Source organism: Apodemus sylvaticus, chromosome 5, assembly GCF_947179515.1.
Source record: "Apodemus sylvaticus chromosome 5, mApoSyl1.1, whole genome shotgun sequence".
NCBI lineage: Eukaryota > Metazoa > Chordata > Mammalia > Rodentia > Muridae > Apodemus > Apodemus sylvaticus.
The window spans coordinates 141,080,321-141,098,496 of record NC_067476.1 but is presented as its reverse complement, the minus strand read 5'-3'; positions in this window follow the sequence as shown (position 1 = coordinate 141,098,496).

Genomic DNA, 18,176 nt, shown 5'->3' with positions numbered 1-18,176 from the left:
GGGCAGTTGCAATCTTGGCAGGACAGTGGAGCTAAGGGCACACACACCACGTGGCCAACATCACCACCCCCTCAGTAACAACCACTACCAAAAAGTAAATAAAAAACTAAAAGAGGGTTTAAGAAGAGGGTGGGTACAAACAGGCTGTGTGTTTCCAGGAGAGTGGAGGTACCCTACCCCTCTGCAGAGAGGGGCCTGAGGGGGGCCAGGCAGTGTCTCTGGGATCTGACCTCCCACCCTGATCCTCACCCTGCAGCTCTGGCTTCTTCCCCGAGAGGATCTGGTAGTAGACATGGTAACCACGCTCACCGGGCAGCTGGAAGATCACTCGAGACTTTTCCAGGAGATCTGCAGAAGAAGAGTGCTAGCCTGCTCTCTCTCTCTCTCTCTCTCTCTCTCTCTCTCTCTCTCTCTCTCTCTCTCCTCTCTCTCTCTCTCTCTCTCTCTCTCTCCCTTCCCAGGGCAAAGACCCCAGTATGGTGTGGGGATAGGGAAGCAGCAATCAGGAAAGGCAGGGCATGTGTGGAGGTCCCTGTGTCTGTGTTCAGGCAGGCCTGCACTGGGAAGTGCCTTCCCAGTATCTGTGTCACTGACTGGGACTTGTGTCTCTGTGGGAGTCCCTGGTATCTTTCTCCATTGCTCTCAATCTTATATAGTGAGGCAGACATCCCTCAGTTGAACTCAGAGCTCACAGATGAAGCTGCCTAACTCTGCAGCTTGCTTTAAGACTCCCTGCCTATCACCTCCCACGGGCTGGGCTTACAAGTGGGCTGTTTGTTTTGTTTGTTTGTTTGTTTGTTGTTGTTTTTTATTTGGTTTTTTTGAGACAGGGGTTCTCTGTATAGCTCTGGCTGTCCTGGAATTCACTCTGTAGACCAGGCTGGCCTCGAACTCAGAAATTCGCCTGCCTTTGCCTCCTGGAGTGCTGGGATTACAGGCGTGCGTCACCACTACCTGACCACAAGTGGGCCATTTGTAAAGCACAGCAAAGACTTGACTCACAGGTCCTCTCCTAGCTTGTACAGAGCCATATTGGGGCAGTCTTGCACTTGGTCAGAGTTTGACTTTGGTCAAGGTTAACTTCTCCCAGTTAGCCAGGATCCTGCTCCACCTAGGGTGGAGTGCACGTAGTAAAGGTCAAGTTCATTGTTCCTCCAAGTATAGGAATTCCTGAATTAAACAGGTGACCCACCCAGCTGCCGGAGCAGTCAAGACGAAGACCTCCAAGAGAAGCTAGACAACTTCCACCGGAACTCAGCCTGGAGTCTGGGGGGAGGGTTTGCCCGAACTGTTATAAGGTCTGGCGCCATTAAAGTTTACGGCTTCGATCAGTGAACATTGACTTAGCCGTACTTTCTTTTCGCCGCTCTTCCCTATGACCCCAAAATTCTCTCAACAGGTAACCCAGTTTACATGTAGCTGCTGGCGGCTACATAGTGGCGCCTGAACGTGGGAAGACCTGGCACGAGAGAATTCCTGAGGTGGCCCTATCCAGCGAAGCTTCGCAGAAAAAGGTGAAAATTAATGGTGTCCGCACGGTAAGCAACATAGAGGGCAAAACTAGCGCTAGTGAATTCGTGTCTATGGTTGTGAGTGCAGGAATGGATACAGTTTTTCAAGCATACTGCGTGGACCCAGCGCAGGACTGCTTGGGTTGATAAGATAGGGAAATATGGGGAAGGAATTTGGTAGGCATTTGCCCAAAGCTCGTAAGAGCTGATTTCGGCGAAAAGAAAGGGGTTTTTAAAAATAGGCATATGTCCACAGCTTCTAAGAGCTGTTTAAAGAGGAAAATGGATGCAATTGCTTAACAAGCACGCTTAACTTTCTGTGTATCTTTCCGTGTTTGTCCCGGTGCACCGACTGACTGTCTATGTGTATGTTTATGTCCTCTCTGTGTCTTTGTGTGAATGACTGTTTCATGTTAAAAAGAAAAAATTGGTAAAGATTACATCTGCTGGTAACCTTTTGAGCTAGCCACAGTTTGTGTGGGGATTGATTCAAAGCCACGCTGCAGCAGCGTAGCTCACTCACCCAAGACAGAAACGTGGCTGGGGAAAAAGCCGCTCTTAAAGCCCAGAAACCTCAAGATTTGGGAAGACTTTGGTTTGGCTTGTGAAATTCATGTAGTCGCTTTATACTTGTTTCTAATTGGTTTTAATGATATAAGGCTTTACATTTCTTGACTAAAGAGTTATAAATTAATTGGTTATTATGTAAAAGGTATAGTGTTATTAAGAAAAGGTTAGTTTAAAAACTGGTAATTCAGTGTTAGAGCCATCTTAACTAACTACACGTGGCCTAACGCCACTCATGCTTTGTTCTTGTTTATAATTGGATTTAAAGGTATATTTTGCATGTCTTGACTATAGAGTATTGGCTTAAGTCACTGCACATGATTTAAAAGGTATAATGTTATTAACAAAAGTTAGGTTAAGGCTGGTAGTTTAGGGTAGTCGCCATTTTGAACACGTGGCATGATGGTTAAGGCTGGTAGTTTAGGGTAGTCGCCATTTTGAACACGTGGCATGACGATTAAGGCTGGTAGTTTAGGGTAGTCGCCATTTTGAACACCACGTGGCATGACGCAATCCAGGAAATACAGGCCTTTGGGACGCTCCTAAATTGGCATGGTGTTTCATGTGAATCTTGGCCTGGAGATTAGACTTAATGAAGATTAAGATCTAAAATATTGTCTCTTTAATAAGTTACACTGTTATACACTTGAACATAAGAACTGGCATACAAACCTTGTGCTGTAAATATGTGTTTGCCATTAATTTTAAAGAAAATAGATTGTTTAAAATTGAGATTTGCTTCCAAAATTACAATTGTGCTCTAATATTACAAGAAAACATTGAGTTACAATAAAAATCAGTGTGTCATTGGCTACAGTTTTCAGTTTGCAGGCTCGTAATTGTTAACATTTTGTAATTAAGATAATTTTAAGAGTGATACTGCTGTCTCCAAAATTAAAAAGGAGATCTCAGTGAAAATGTATTTGATATCAAGCAGGTTCCTTTGACCGTGGAATTACAGGTTTCTTTTGTTTAATCCTCAACTTCCTTGTAGGTTTGGTTCTGGTCTTAGATAAAAGGCTCAGATTAGAAGATATTTACAATGTTCTTGCCAAGGACTCAAGGTGGATCCTAGGGCAGATAAAAAAAAAAAAAAAAAAAAAATTTACATTTGAGTTAATGCAAAGCTTAGAGTTGCCTCAGGGGAAGCTAGTGAGGAAGTTTTGAGAAATTGTTTCCGCCTTACAGGCCCCACCTAGGGAGTGTTTGGCTTTAAAAAAAAAAAAAAAAAAAAAAAAAAAAGGTTTTTGACTTATCCAGGTGTGGGTTAAAATGCAGTTCAAATCTATGAAAGGTCAAGGAGGCTATAAAAGCATTAACATTTGGCCTGTCTACTCCCTATAAAATTATTGTAAATTTAAAGGGTTGGTTTTTTGCTTTACATTCTGATAATTATAAAAGCATTTGCTTCTAATTTTAAAGAGACAACAAAACAATTTCATTAGAAAGTTTTGCCTCAAGGAATGGCTAACAGCCTTATGTCTTGTGAGAAAAAATGTTTGTCTCTCTTTCAATACAGAAGTTAAGATCTTAAAAATTTCAGTGTATAATGTTCATAGAATGTTTGTTACAGGCCCTTGCTCCTATAGACTTTTAGAATTTTTAGGTAAATGGCTTTCAAAAGTTGTTAGGATATATTAATTGGCTTTATCTTATTTACCTCATTTTAAGCTTGCCACAAAAGGTCTTAAACCTCTGTTTTCAAGGTAGGAAACATTTGTTCCTTGCTTCAAGCAACAATCAAATTTATTATTAATGGTTGGTCTATTACATGACAAGCATTTTTAGGCAAAATTAATAATTGTTATCCAAAAGATAATTTGTACTATCAGATCACATGTTTATTCCTTTAAGTTTCTCCCTGCTTCAACACAGATACCTGAATTGGGTGCTATAGCAGCTATTTTTAAGATGTTAAAGGTCAAGCTTTTAATAATAGTAGATATACATAGCTCATGGTTTATAATTGCTTAAAATTGGTCCATTTTTAATACTGCTAATTCTTAATTTCTACAGTTTATACAAATGTGATTCAAATTTCTAAGAACAAAGGATATGTTCTCTAAATGACTGTCCTTTAGGTATTTGAAATAATTTTATATTTTGTGCACATCAAATTGTAAAGATTTGTTCTTGATGTCCTCAATTTCTACCTCTACCACGTAATGGTGTTAATCCTAGAGGACTTAGTTATTACAGATAAATGATATTCATATTTCTAATTTAAAAGATAAAAAAAATATGTACATGTGACTAATGATTCATTTTTAGGCTGTCTAGTTGCAACTGCTCTAACAGAAAAAGCAACTATATTTTATATAATTACATAGTTATTGCCTATGTTATGGTTTATACTTTGTGTTCCAACTTAAATTAATAAAACAATATCTTCTTGGAAGAAAGAAGAGAGGGGAAATTGTGTCCCTGTGCATATAATTTAAATTATGCTTGCATGTTTTTAAAAAAAAAATTTTAAAATTTAGATGCCAAGAAACTCCTTGCTAAATGTATATGACATCTTGTAATTAGACATATTGATGTCTAGGTGAAATGAAGGAATTCACTTACTAACATATGCCATGATCCTGATTTAATATTGGGGGAGAAGGCATGTCCTCTGTTTTTTCCACAGAATGCGGCAGAAGATATGCTGACTGTGTGCTTGCTGAATGCCCAGACCATGGTAACATAAGAGCTATATTGGATATATGTTCTTGACTTACCTCAATTGTTAAATGTCCCAGGTTAGATAAATTGCCTAGCTTCAAGCTTTTAGACTTTGTGGGACAGAACATGGAGACTGTTATGCTAGCTTAGGAAAAATTAATTAGAAGAGTTAAAATGACTCTTCTCCTTATTGTGCTCAGCTGACTCAACCATAGACTGGTCTAGAAATAATTCCAATTTTGAAGATTCCAATTTTGAAGATGGCTAACAATCTTCAGCCAGCTGTGTTAATTTAACATATAGTCTCCACTTTTCCTGAGAAGTAACAGCTTAATTCTTGATTCACAAGGCTACCTCTCCCACCTCAGAGGCCAAGCTTTGGATCCTTAAAGTTGTTAATTTACAACTGAATTGGATACTTCTGGGACAAGTTAATCCTATTCCACCTTTAACTCTTGACCTTGTCTGTTAAGCAGACTGGCTGTCTCCACCCAGGCTCACCTGGATGGAGAGATTACATGTCTGTTAAAGACACTTGCAGACCCCCCTGGCTTCAAAACTTACACAAGTGGATCTCCAAAGAGGGAGCCACATAGAACTCAGATCTATGTGTGTTTGTTTTTGAACAAACATGGGTACCAGCGAGACGTGCGAGGCAAAGCACTGCATGGGGAGGTGAATTTCTGCTTCTGAGTCCCCAGGAAGTACACCTAATTGCATAGGGGTTAACGTCGAGAGGCTGTCCTTAAAATAATAAGGGAGCCTATTACCCTTCCTCTGAAAAAGACGTTATACAATATTTAAGAGGAATTACGGTCAATGCTTCCCCTCCTGGTTAAGGCCCGCCTTCTTATGAAGGATATTTATCCACTTGTTTTCTACCTCCTCGTGTTCAAATTAATAAAAAAAGGGAGGACATGTACAGAGCCATATTGGGGCAGTCTTGCACTTGGTCAGAGTTTGACTTTGGTCAAGGTTAACTTCTCCCAGTTAGCCAGGATCCTGCTCCACCTAGGGTGGAGTGCACGTAGTAAAGGTCAAGTTCATTGTTCCTCCAAGTATAGGAATTCCTGAATTAAACAGGTGACCCACCCAGCTGCCGGAGCAGTCAAGACGAAGACCTCCAAGAGAAGCTAGACAACTTCCACCGGAACTCAGCCTGGAGTCTGGGGGGAGGGTTTGCCCGAACTGTTATAAGGTCTGGCGCCATTAAAGTTTACGGCTTCGATCAGTGAACATTGACTTAGCCGTACTTTCTTTTCGCCGCTCTTCCCTATGACCCCAAAATTCTCTCAACAGGTAACCCAGTTTACATGTAGCTGCTGGCGGCTACACTAGCTCCTCAGAGCAGACTTAGAAGCAGGGACAGGGAATGGTCAACTATAGACAGATCGGGGAGTAGAGACCAGGGGGCCAGTATGATGGGTAAGGTGGACTCGCGTGGGAACTGGTTAGAGGTGGAGAGAAACGATCAGAGCAGAGAGAAGCCAAAGGCTTTGTTCCGTTCAGCCTTTGTCCCTCCTCCCACACCTCCCCTGCTCTCCCCCAGACTCACAGCTGTCAATGTCCGCAGAGGCCAGCTTCCCAGTGGGACCAAAGTGGATGCGGATGAACTTGCCCTGCAGCAGAGGAACCACACCACCCTCAGTCCTGGTGAAGGCTCCTACCACCCGGTCCTCCTGGATACTGACTCTTCTCCCCCGACCCCTGCCAGGTGCTTCCCCACTGTGCCCACTTACAAAACGGGACGAGTTATCGTTCCTCAGGGTCTTGGCGTTGCCGAAAGCCTCCATGGCAGGGTTAGCCTCGATGATTTGATCCTCAAGGGTGCCCTGGTGGCAGCAGGAATGAGGGGCCAGAGCAGCCCGTGGAATCTCTGCTTGTAAGGAGTAGTGGGCATCCCCAGGACCCCGTAAGTGTTGTCTGCCCCATAGCTGGCCCTTTACTTACCCCAGTCTTTGTTGCCAGAAATTGCTGGAGGGAGAAGGAAAGAGTGAGAGGGTGTGAGGTCTTCCAGAGTAAGGGCGGGGCATCGGGACGGTAGTCAGTGGGGCAGTGTGTGTTAGCCACCCAGATGTTTAGTAATGTTAATTATAGTGTTCTCCCCTGGAGCACCCAGCTCTCCTGGGCTGATTAGCTGGGAGATGCTAGGCAGGGGAGGCCAGCATCATCTTGAGGACTTGAGGTGGGGGTGGGGGTGTGGGCAGCACTAGAGTCTCCTGTGTTCCAAGCCTGACCCTGTCTCTGCCTTCTCAGGAATCTCTTCATTGTCTGCATCTGCACAAGGGGCATGCTAGAGTCTTCTCTCCTTAGTGGCCTGCCAAAGCTCCTCCTCCTCTGGAAAGACTCCCTGATCTTTGATGGTGCAGCAACTTCTGCCAACTCTGCCCCTTCTTTCCCCAACCTCCCTGGTGGCCCCTGCACACCTCCCCTGTCCTATGTTAGCTGTGCCTTCAGCATTGTGAATGAACTGCTACCCAAAACGGCCCTTTCGGCTGCTGCAGGGCTGCACGCGCTAAGCTCTGTGGTAGTATTGCCCGGAGCCCGCACTCCTTCCTCCCTCCTAGCGTCCTTCTTCCACCATTTCCATTTGCTCCACCCCCAGAGCAATTCTGGGCATGGTAAACACGTCACTAGGGATTTTGTGGTCGCTCATTCAGTTATTGACCTCCAGGGAGCCAAGACTTAAGAAAGCCATTTTGCTCAAAGACTCTTTCTGGCCAGGTTAGCCAAATCTGAGCTCCAGAGGAGGGAGTTAGTACAGCTTTTAAGTTCCCAAATCCTGTGGGTGACCTTCTGCTGAGCCACCCCCATGGGCCAACTCCAGGGTCAGAGCCCCTTCCTATGCAGGTACTCCCCTGTCCCAGCCCTTCCATTTGTGTTCCTGCCAGCTTTGGGCTCTGTCTTCTTTTCCTGTGACAGGGTTACCCTTCTTGCCCACAGTCCCCTCAGGAGGCCTTTCAAGGCTTGGGAAATGGAGGGAAAGGAAGGGGAGAAAGAATCTCAAAAAGTCAAGAGCAAAAACCAAAGTCACTGCTGCAACCAAACCCCCAAACAAACAAAATCCAAAATCAAGACAATCAAGTGAGGAAGTGGAGAAAAGGGGGGAGCCAAAGACAAAAAACAAAGCAAAACAAACAACAAATGGAAAAAGAAGAAAGAAAGAAAACACAGCGAGAAGAAAAAAAAGAAAAGAAGAAATTTGCCCCAGAATAAAGCAAGGCTCAGCAGGACCAGGAATGTGGGTTGAGCAGAGGAAGCCTGGGCCTGCTCACGTTGGTGTCGATGTGTGGGGGTCAGCCAAGCCACAGAGCTCTCAACAGCTGGCCTGTGGGCCAGGGACAGCATAGTGACATTAAAAACAACAAAAAGCACTATGCCTCTGTTGTTTAAGAAGTTTCCAAAAATTCTTAATCAAAACCACCGGCCATGAAACTGTAGCACCCTGCTTGGTAAACTCTAAAAATTATGAAGGTCACAATGGAAAAGTCTCTCTCTCTCTCTCTCTCTCTCTCTCTCTCTCTCTCTCTCTCTCTCTCTCTCTCTCTCTCTTTCTGTCTCACACACACACACACACACACACACACACACACACACACCCAGCAACAGCAATGTGGCTCCTGTCAGTGTGGTGCCTGGAAGAGCTGCAGCTGGTCTGGATCAGGCCTAACAGGGTCTGAGGTGCCCGCGGGTTTTCTAGTCGAGCCTTGCTCAGGCCAGAGCCTCTCACCAAGGTAGGAGACTCAGGCAGGGCTGGGGGCTCTGGGAGGTTGCAATTTTAAAAAGAAAGAAAGAAAGGAAAAAAAACAACAAAACAAAAACAAAAACCAGCGGGAATCAGTGGGGATTGGTGCCCGAGTGGGCGGGTCTTACTGCCTTCTTGCCAGGCCCGTCTCCCAGGGCAGCGACGATGGCAAAGTACTGAATGACTCGCTTGGTGTTAACCGTCTTACCGGCCCCCGACTCTCCGCTTGGACAACACAAACATCAGTCACTAAAGCCCGTTTGTCTCTCTAATCCTCCCAGCCCTCCAAATGTCAGCCCTCCCCCACCATCTCTCTTCCCAACTCGGTATCCCAGATCCAAACTGCCAGGTACAGAGCACTCTGTGCGATGACAATACCTACATACCACTGAAAACGGAGTACTATCTTAGCTCCCCGTGCCAATCCAGGCACCCCACCTCCATCAGAAGCCGCGGAGGGTAGACCGCGATCATCTTATGGATAAAGGAATGAGCCTCGGAGGCTCGGGCCGCCTCCACTCCGTGCAAGGCTCACATTTAAACAGACTTAACTGCTGGTCATTCTGGGTGCATGTTAGGTTGTTCTGTTGTGTTAGTGAGGTTCAGGGGCCCGAAGGCACACACAGCAAGAAATGGGAATGCCTAAATCCAGCTCTATCTGGCTTCCGAGGGCTTGTTCTTAATAACCTACACTTACGTGTGTAAGTGCTCATGTGTATCCACATGTGCATTTGCATGTATTGGCCTGACTGGACATGAACTCAATACATATGAAATAGATCCCTTTCCCATGAAGGCTAAGGAAGGATGAGGGCTGAGAAACTGAGATGAGAAGGAACGGAAGAGGATATATAGAATCTCCAAAGAATCAAGATTCCCAGATCCCAGAAGCGACGGCAAGGAGCTTGGGGTCACTCCATGTTTGAATATCTGCTTTCTACCCCCGCCCGCACATTAAGTGGGTCGGGAAGGCAGGAAGGACATTGGCTCCAGGAGGTAAAGACCCTGACCTAAGCACTTTTGATCCAACCCTGGCAATTAACTTTGATTCCCCCGACCACCACCATCAAAGGGCCAGCGTCGCCACTCCCACTCACGTGATCAGCATGGACTGGTTCTCGCGGTCTAGAGGAAGGGGAGATAATGATAATAAATGTGTTAGCCGGGGTGAGGGACTGGCCATGGGTGGACCGCCTGGACTAGACACAGTCACCACTACCCGAACGCCCTGTGAGAGAGACCAAGCAGGACTCCCAAACTAAAAAGTCAGAATAGCTAGGGTAGCACCAAAGGGGGAGGGGGGTAGCACTGAAGGGAAGGGAAGAGGAGAGGATCCTAACCGGAAGCCACCCTGAGCTGAGGGGTGCTGAGGGAGGTGGCTCTTACTGCGGAGCATGTCGTTGTAGGCATTGTCTGCCACTGCATAGATATGAGGTGGGGCCTCGGAGCGGCGCTTGCCCTTGTAGGCAGCTACCACCGAGGCCGTGTAGACCGGGAGCCATTTGTATGGATTGATGGTAACACAGAAGAGGCCGGAGTATGTCTGAGGAGAGAGAATTCGCAGAGTTTTAGGGGCAGGAAGAGAGATGTCCAAGTTCCCATTCCCAAGCCCACCATGACCCCTGCAATATTCAAGAAGCCTCCAGATAGGCCATGCGCGGCCCTTTCTCCTGTTCCAGCCTGAGCTGAAGGTAACGACTGACCGACCCCATAACCCTTTGCTGACCCTTCAGAGGTGCCAGCATCCAGGCTCCACACAAGGCCTTGGCTCTGCATCCAAGACCCTGGACATCACCAAGTCATCGCTCTAGGCCGCCCCCCACATTCATCTGTTTGATTTCCTAGCCCTCTCCTTTGCCACTCTTCGGTCTGCTCCTGCAGCCCCAGAGCTCACCTCCAGCCCTCCTCTAGCCTAACCATTCCTTCGGGGCGGGTTCTTCCCTTAGACCCGCCCCATTGATGGCCCCGCCCACCGCTGAGCTGTCCCCGCCCAGCGCTCACGTAGATCATCCAGCGAGCATATCGCTGGCGCAGGTTGTGCAGCACCGCAGCCTCGTTGAGGTGCGTCATCATAGCCATGTCCTCCAGTAAGTCGAAGCGGGGTGGGTTCATGGGTTGCATCTCCGTTTCACGTACCGTCAGCACCTTCCGAGGAGATGTGTCACATGGTGAGGAACAGAGATGGGCCACCTGACCTTTCCTTTCCTACACACTCCCTTGCCCCCATTCGGCTTCATTCGCCGTGTGGATCTAGCTGGCCAGGAGATGCACCCAGGGTGAGAGGGGCTAATCTCAAGGAAGGAGAAGCTCAACCTTCTGGTCTTTGGTCTCCACAGTGACTCTGCCTCCAGTAGCTTCAGTCTTGACCTCAGCCTCGACATAGGCATCCTGTTCATCAGGCACCCAGACCCGTTTCTTACCTGGGTTGCAAAATCAATCATCAATCAATCAATCAATCAATCAACCAATCAGACTTTGAGAAGGACTCCAAGTGTCCTGTGGGATTTCTATGCTAGAGCAATAATCCCCACCCCTCCCACCCCCCAGTCCTCACTGGGAGTCCTTCTGCCAGGACATAGAAATTCCAGTGTAGACTCATCCAAACTCAGGGCAGAGATGGTCCCTAAAGATCTCAAATGAGCTGACTGGAATAAGAACCCACACTCCACGCCTGGGTTAGGCTCCCTGCCACCTGGGATGCCTGCATTCTCTCTGGGCCTGTTTCCTCAAACGCGAAGGCCGTGAGAAGTTGCAGGGTGGGCATCCCTTCAGGATGAGGCTTCCAGGTGAGTTGTACCTTCCCCATTTCACTGAAGACTTGGACACAGCCAGCCGGTCAGGGGACGCACCTTATGTCCTCTGCTCACTCCTGACTGGTCAGCTTTCCCTGGAGCTTTGGAGAGCCCACATCTTTATGGTGATAAAATGTGGACTTGTGCGGACAGCAAGTTCCGTTCCCTGCTATCACAGTTGCTAGCCAATTCCTTGTTCAGAAACCATTCATATAATAAGGCTCCAACCCAGGCTCCCTTATTCAACTAATTAATTTTAATTTAAAAATGTTGGAAAGAAAGCCTCTGCATGCAAAGGAACCAGTTAAGATAACAACAGCAGAATGTGAGATCAAGCACAAGACAACTCTCCTTTCTTCTGAGACAGGTTCTCACTTTGTAGCTCTGACTGGCCTCCAGTTCACAGAGATCCCCCTACCTCTGCCTCCTGAGAGCTGCTGCTATCAAAGATGTTCTCCACCACGTCCAGCTAGGCACTGTACATTTTGAGCACAGGGCTGTGTACAACTCCAGGTGTTACATACCACTGAATCTGGCTCTGATTTAGTTCCCACCTCCCCAGATTATTGAGAAGATACACAGAAAATTATCAGCTCTAGGCGAGGTACATCTTAAGTCCCAGACGCGCATTGCCTATGTTATTATTGTACTATGAGCCAATCAAGTCATAAATAGTAGTCTTTGTTCCTGTCCCTAATCAACAGTGGCTTTGGCTCCACGGACAGCACTAAAAATAAGTTCAGCACAGGTTTTGTAGACATGGAGGCCACCTGCACACATCAGTCTCATGTCAGAGGTCCCAGGTTCCAGCCTGAGTCTTCACAGAGACTTCAGGAGCAAGGTCTCCTTTTGTCTCATTTTACAGAGGAACAAACCAAGTTTCACTCTGGCCACACAAGCCTCCTCACATGGTGCCTTTGATTTTAGCCTCTGGCACTCAGAAATGGAGGGGAAGACCCAGGTATCGGGCCACAGTGCCCTGTCCTATCAAGCGTCTGTCCTCTTCACTCCCAGTCTGAATCCGTCAGGCTTCTCCATGGCTGTGTCCCCTCTGCTCTCACTTACCATCCCAGGGGACAGTGTGCACCTTCATCATTTCCTGGTAGCCCTGGCGGAGGTAGCAGGCTGATTCTCCAAGTTCATTCATATCCATCATGGTGGCGAGAGATGTAAGAGCCACCAAAACCTTGGTGGCAGGAACTCAAAGCAGTCCTAGGCAGCAGGCCCTGCAAGGTGGCAAGGACAGGAAACTCAGGGACCGGGACCCACACTGGGGTATGATCCTCTAACTCCCAAGGCTTGATAGTGGGAGGTTCCGAGTGAGCCTACAACCGCACACCTCCAGATCTAAGAGCATCCTCTGCTATAGCTATACTGAGGTGCTGGGCCCACCCTTGGGCGCTCTCCTGCCTTCCCTCAAGCTCCAAACCTACCCTCAGCCCTGGTCACCCACCCTCAGCCCTGGTCACCCACCTGGCACTACGGTGAGGGCAGGGAACGCTGCTACCCCTTTTATTGTGGTTGTCAAGGTCAGCAAAGGAGAGCTATGTCAGCAATCTCCACGTGTCACAGCACCCCCCAGCCTAGCCACAGGACACAAAAGGCAAATTCCCTTTTATCTCCTCTAGCTCAGCCCCTGGGCTATTTTTACCTCCCATTGTCAGGGGATCACAAAGGCGGAGAGAGACAGTCACTCAATCAGGAAGTTAGGATTCAGAGTGACTGGGACCAGGATAAGGCTGTGAGGTACTCAGGAGTGGAAACTGAGTCACAGGGAGCCTCTTACATGCAGAAAAAAAGTCCTACACGTCCAGAAGGAGAGAACAAAGAGACCAGGGAAGGGAGCCTTAGAATCCCCACTGTGGCCATTGATTTCAGTTCTCCTCATGCGCTTAGGAAGAGTGAAGCCCAGAAGAAAACAGCACTAACCACCGCACACGCGCACCTCAAAGGTCAGCAGCACATAGACAGTACTGAAAGGAACTGCATCCTTCTGAACACTACCCCTCAGCCTCCAGCTCCCCCCTCAGAGTCTCCAAAGGGAAATCCAACATGAAGAAAACCCAAACAAACCTGGGCCTAGTGGGCACCCGTAACTCCTGGCACTCAGTATTAGGTCTCAAAGAAACTCAAGACAAATTTCTGAGATGCAGTTAGCCATCTACCCTGAGTTTTAGACCTAACATTCAAAAGACCCAGGCAGGAAGGAGCCAAGTTCAAAGTCAACCTAAGTAATTTAGCAAGTTCCCTATATCTCAAAATTAAATAATAATAGACAGGAAGAGGGTTGGGGATGTAAATGCATAGAGATTGCTTGCAGATCAAGCTTGAGATACTAGGTGTGGTCCCTGACAGGAAGGGAGGGAGGGAGGGTGGGAGGGAGGGAGGGTGGGAGGGAGGGGAGGAAAGAAGGAAAGAAGGGAGGAAGGGAGGGAGGAGAGAGGGAAGGATGGAGGGAGGAAAGGAGAGGAGGGAAGGAAAAAAAGAAAACCAGAAATGAAACCATACAGTAAAAAGGAGGAAGAAAATCTAAAAGTTTATACCAGTTGGGAGCTCCTCCATATTCTGACATTCATGATTTACAGAAAGTCAGCATCTTGTACCCAACTCTCATGAAGAGTGGGATGCTTACAATTCAGCCTGCCTGATACAACTCAAGAATATGTCAAGACACTTCCAGAATCTTCTGTCCATCAATTCATTCAAGGCTTGGTGTCACTGCAGGATTTTAGAATTATAGGCTCAGATGATCTAGAGAACATTGGACGCGGAGCTAGAGAATCCCAGAGCCAAGATTCCAAGCAGATGCCAGGCTAAGCAGAACATAGAAGGATCCAAAAACCTTGGCCACTGCGCTCAGACCCAGGACGTTCCACACAGACACCAGGGGGGTGCTCTGTATCAGCGGGTAATCCATTCCAGACACGTGTCAGAGCCAAACAAAATATACAAAGGTACTTGTATACACTCTCACCACATATGCTTTCGGAGCAGGTGAAACTAGGCTCGGGGACAGAAGAGGAAGGCTAGGCTGCTGAGAACGCCGGGCATAAGGGAGCCAGCTAGTATGTAAAAATATTCTTAGACTGTAAGAAACGGTGTCGAGCTATGGCAGTCACATATTTGTGTCTGCTTTGTGAATCAAATCAAGCTGTAAGTTTTAAAAGTATGTGCACACACACACATATATAATGAAACACACACACATATACACACACATGCACACATACACCATGAAAGCCTCCCCCTCCCCCCAAAAATGAAAGTTTTACAAACAACTTCATTGCCAAGTTTGGTAATGCCTGACATGAGTATAAACCCCTATTCCCCCCGAGGGATCATCTCTGCCCAATTTTGTCTACATTTGAAATCTACATTATGTCCGGGATCTTACATCTCTAGTCCTCATCCTCTTAACATATTTGTGAGAATAAGGAATTTTCACTCTGTAGAGGTAGGTTGTTTCTCATTTGCCTCCTGATACTAGAAAGGAACCCTGAGGAACAGGGACTGGGCTGTGTTCCCAGCACCTTCCAGGAAGCCTGCCCAGGAGAGAGACTCAGTAGGCAGCTGACAGGCAAAGGAACCAACCTTGACAGGTCAGGTGATAGGGTTTCATCTCTGTACAAGGTCAGAGGCTGGGAGCCGAGGGTGAACAGTTTGTAGGTGTGGGGAGTAGGGACTGGACAGATGGCTCAGTGGGTAAGAGCACTTGCTGCACAGGCCTGAGGATCTAGGTTCAGATCCCAGCACGCCTGCAAACCGCTGACATAGCCAGGTGCACACCTGTCACCGTGGGGAAAGAGAAAGGAGAACGGCTGGGCTTGCCGGCCATCTGCCTAGCTCCAGGTTCAGTGAGGGACCCTGCCTCAAAAGAAAAGGCCACGAGTCATACATCAGGGCACCTGATATGTCCTCCTTAGACCTCTACACATGCAGAGGTGAGTGCACACATACATGTGAGCACAAGAGTGTGTACACACCCACAATCACCCACACCTACACCTACACCTACACCCAGGAAAATAAATACAGAGAGTAGATTCAACTTTTCACTGCTCAAAGGTGCTCAGAATGCAGGGCTTTTTGCCCCAGGACAGAGTGACAGAATTTACCTAAAGAGATCAGAACTTCCCAATAACCATAGTCTATGTCAAAGACACAATGTAGATAAAGTTCTAGTTACCTGCTTAATGTACAGATGAGTGCTTAGAAACAAACCAGAGTCCAGGCCTAGAAGCATCCTGCTTGGTTCCCTTTTGCTCTCTGAGCACATCTTCCTGCTAGAACATCTGGGTCAGAATAGCAAAACAGTAAGGAAACCGGTAAACCGGTGTCCCAAGAGAGCTAACAGAGCTTGCAATTTGCAAGGGCTTGAGGTGTTAAGTTCAGGTGCTGTCAGGAGCAAAGGGAACTTGTGGGACTTGGGCAGCCTCAAGGAAACAGAACTTCATCAGAACATGTCTCTGGTAAGCCTGGGCCCTGGGTTTAGTCCCCAGCATGTGGGACGGGGGAGTAGACCTATGGGCAGGGTAAGAAGAACCAGGGTGCAGAGCTGTGTACACCAGGAGGGCTAAGCTCAGAGCCAGCCTGCCACTGAAGAACAGTCTTGGAAGAAAGTGAGCGCGCAGTAGAGGTCGACACTTGGAACTGGACAAGGGCTGAAGTCTGGTCCCACTTCAGGAAGCTAGACTCCAGGATTTTAGAAGCCAGCTCCAAATCTCCCTGCCACCATTACCCCACAACACTGGGTGTGGCTGTTGAAAAGCATGTGTGCTGGGAGAAGAGTTTTCCTGGGGAAGAGCAAGGGTAGGGAGAAGGCAAGGTCCTTCAGAATCTCAAAACACTTGGAAAGGGAGACGACGGGACTGGGTGTGAGTGCCCTCAAGTGTAAGAGCCGTCACACTGGCCGTCACACTGAGAACAGACTGGGAAGGTAGTACAGGGAACAGTTGAAGAGCTGGCTGCACTCACCCAAGCTGAGGCAGATGGGGTTGGGGGTGCTGAAGGCAGGGGGTGGGGGATGGGGTTGAAGACAGGTGTCATGAGCCCACAATCCCAGAAGAAGAAACTGAAGATCCTGCCTGAACAACTGCATGGGCTGAGGCTAGGCCCCAGGGTATAAAGAGGGGTGAGGCTGGACCTATCATTGGAATAGAACTCTGAAGAACTTCAAAAGCAGGATTGGGATTTTGAGCTTTCCCCTGTCTGAGTTGGGGCACCATCAAAGGCGTTTTTATTTGTTTCTTCATCAAAGAGCCTTGAGCAAGAGGATCTGACACCGCGGTCAGATTTATGTGTTCATCAGATCCCGGCGGCAGCTGGTGTGGAGGATGGATTGAAGGGGCGAGACCCGCCGGTGGCAGGAAGACGCATTCAGGAGGAGGCTACCATAATGGTCCACATGCAAGGTGGTGAGGCCCCAAGGGGGGCCCGTCACTCTGGCACCCTGGGGGTGGCTGGGTCCCTGTTTGTCCTCTTCACAGGGCCCTGGGCAGCTGCAGAGGGCTCCAGTGGGCCCCAGCTCTGATGCTCTGAGCAGAAAATAGGATGAGGGCAGCCAAGAGGCATCTAGGCTGTTTATCCGGAGACGAGATGCCCAAGCAAGGATTTATGGTTGGAAGGTTACTAGGGGGAGGAAGTGGGGAACCAGCTGTCCCCCATCCCATAAAGGACTATGTAAGGGACTGTGGACCCATCTGCAGCAAGGGGGTGAGGGTGGACACATGAGGAGTGATGTCCTGCCAGCCCCAGAGGATGAAGGGACGTTGTAATGGTTGTACAAATCAACTCTCATTAAAGTCAGGGAAACTGAGGCACAGAAGGAGAGGCAGGCCTTTGCGCCAATATCACCCAGCAGTCTAACCTCAAGTTTCTAATAAAGACTCTGGGATCTAAAGAATGCCTCAAATCACCCCAGTAAGAATTCGGGGATGTGGTCACCCCAGTAAAAGGAGAAAGTGCATGAGCAGGTGTGTGGTGCCAAAGGTCTCTACCTCCCAGCAGTTGCTCTGTTCCCGGTTCTGATCTGATCTGCTCACACAGGAGTTCATCCTTTGCTGTAGTGTTCTTGTGTTCTCTCTCTCTCTCTCTCTCTCTCTCTCTCTCTCTCTCTCTCTCTCTCTCTGTGTCTCTCTCTCTCTCTCTCTCTCTCTCTCTCTCCAGCACCAATCTGACTGTTTTGGACAGCAGACGGGAGGACTGAGTATCTTTTCAAGGGTCTTGGTCTTTCCATGTTACCTGTTCGTCTCTGCCCTCTGAGGACATTCTCCTGGCCTTTGCCTCTGTCTGTCTCCCTGAGGCTCAGCTGAGCCTGCTCCACTGCCCACCCCCAGGGGCCCTCGCTGATTCAGTGACTCCACGTAGACAATGCCGGGCCCTGGGCCCAAGCTAGAACAGGTGACAGCTGCTGTGCGTCTATCTATAGCTCTCCTGTCCTTCAATTGTTCCCAGCTTCAAACAATGGCTGGTCCCTGGATTACAGACACCCCCACCAGGCCTGCTGAAGTGGATTCCAGAGGGACTAAGAGGAGGCTCCTGGGGGCTACATGGTGACCTCGCAGGCGGCCACCTCCGTCTGGACCCCTATCTTCTATCTTTCACTCAAGTTCTAAGAGTTCCTAGCTACAAGCCTGGAGAGCAGGAGGACTCATGGGTAAAGGAAGGCGGGCATGTCGGAATGGCAGAGCTGAACATGGTGTGTGAGACGTGGGTTTCCCTCCCTCTAGCCTTAGCTGACAAACACTTACGAGTGCTCGGGGACAGAGACCTGGTCCTTTGTTTTGTTTTTCGAGACAGGGTTTCTCCATGTAGCCCTGGCTGTCCTGGAACTCACTCTGTAGACCAGACTGGCCTCGAACTCAGAAATCCACCTGCCTCTGCCTCCCAAGTGCT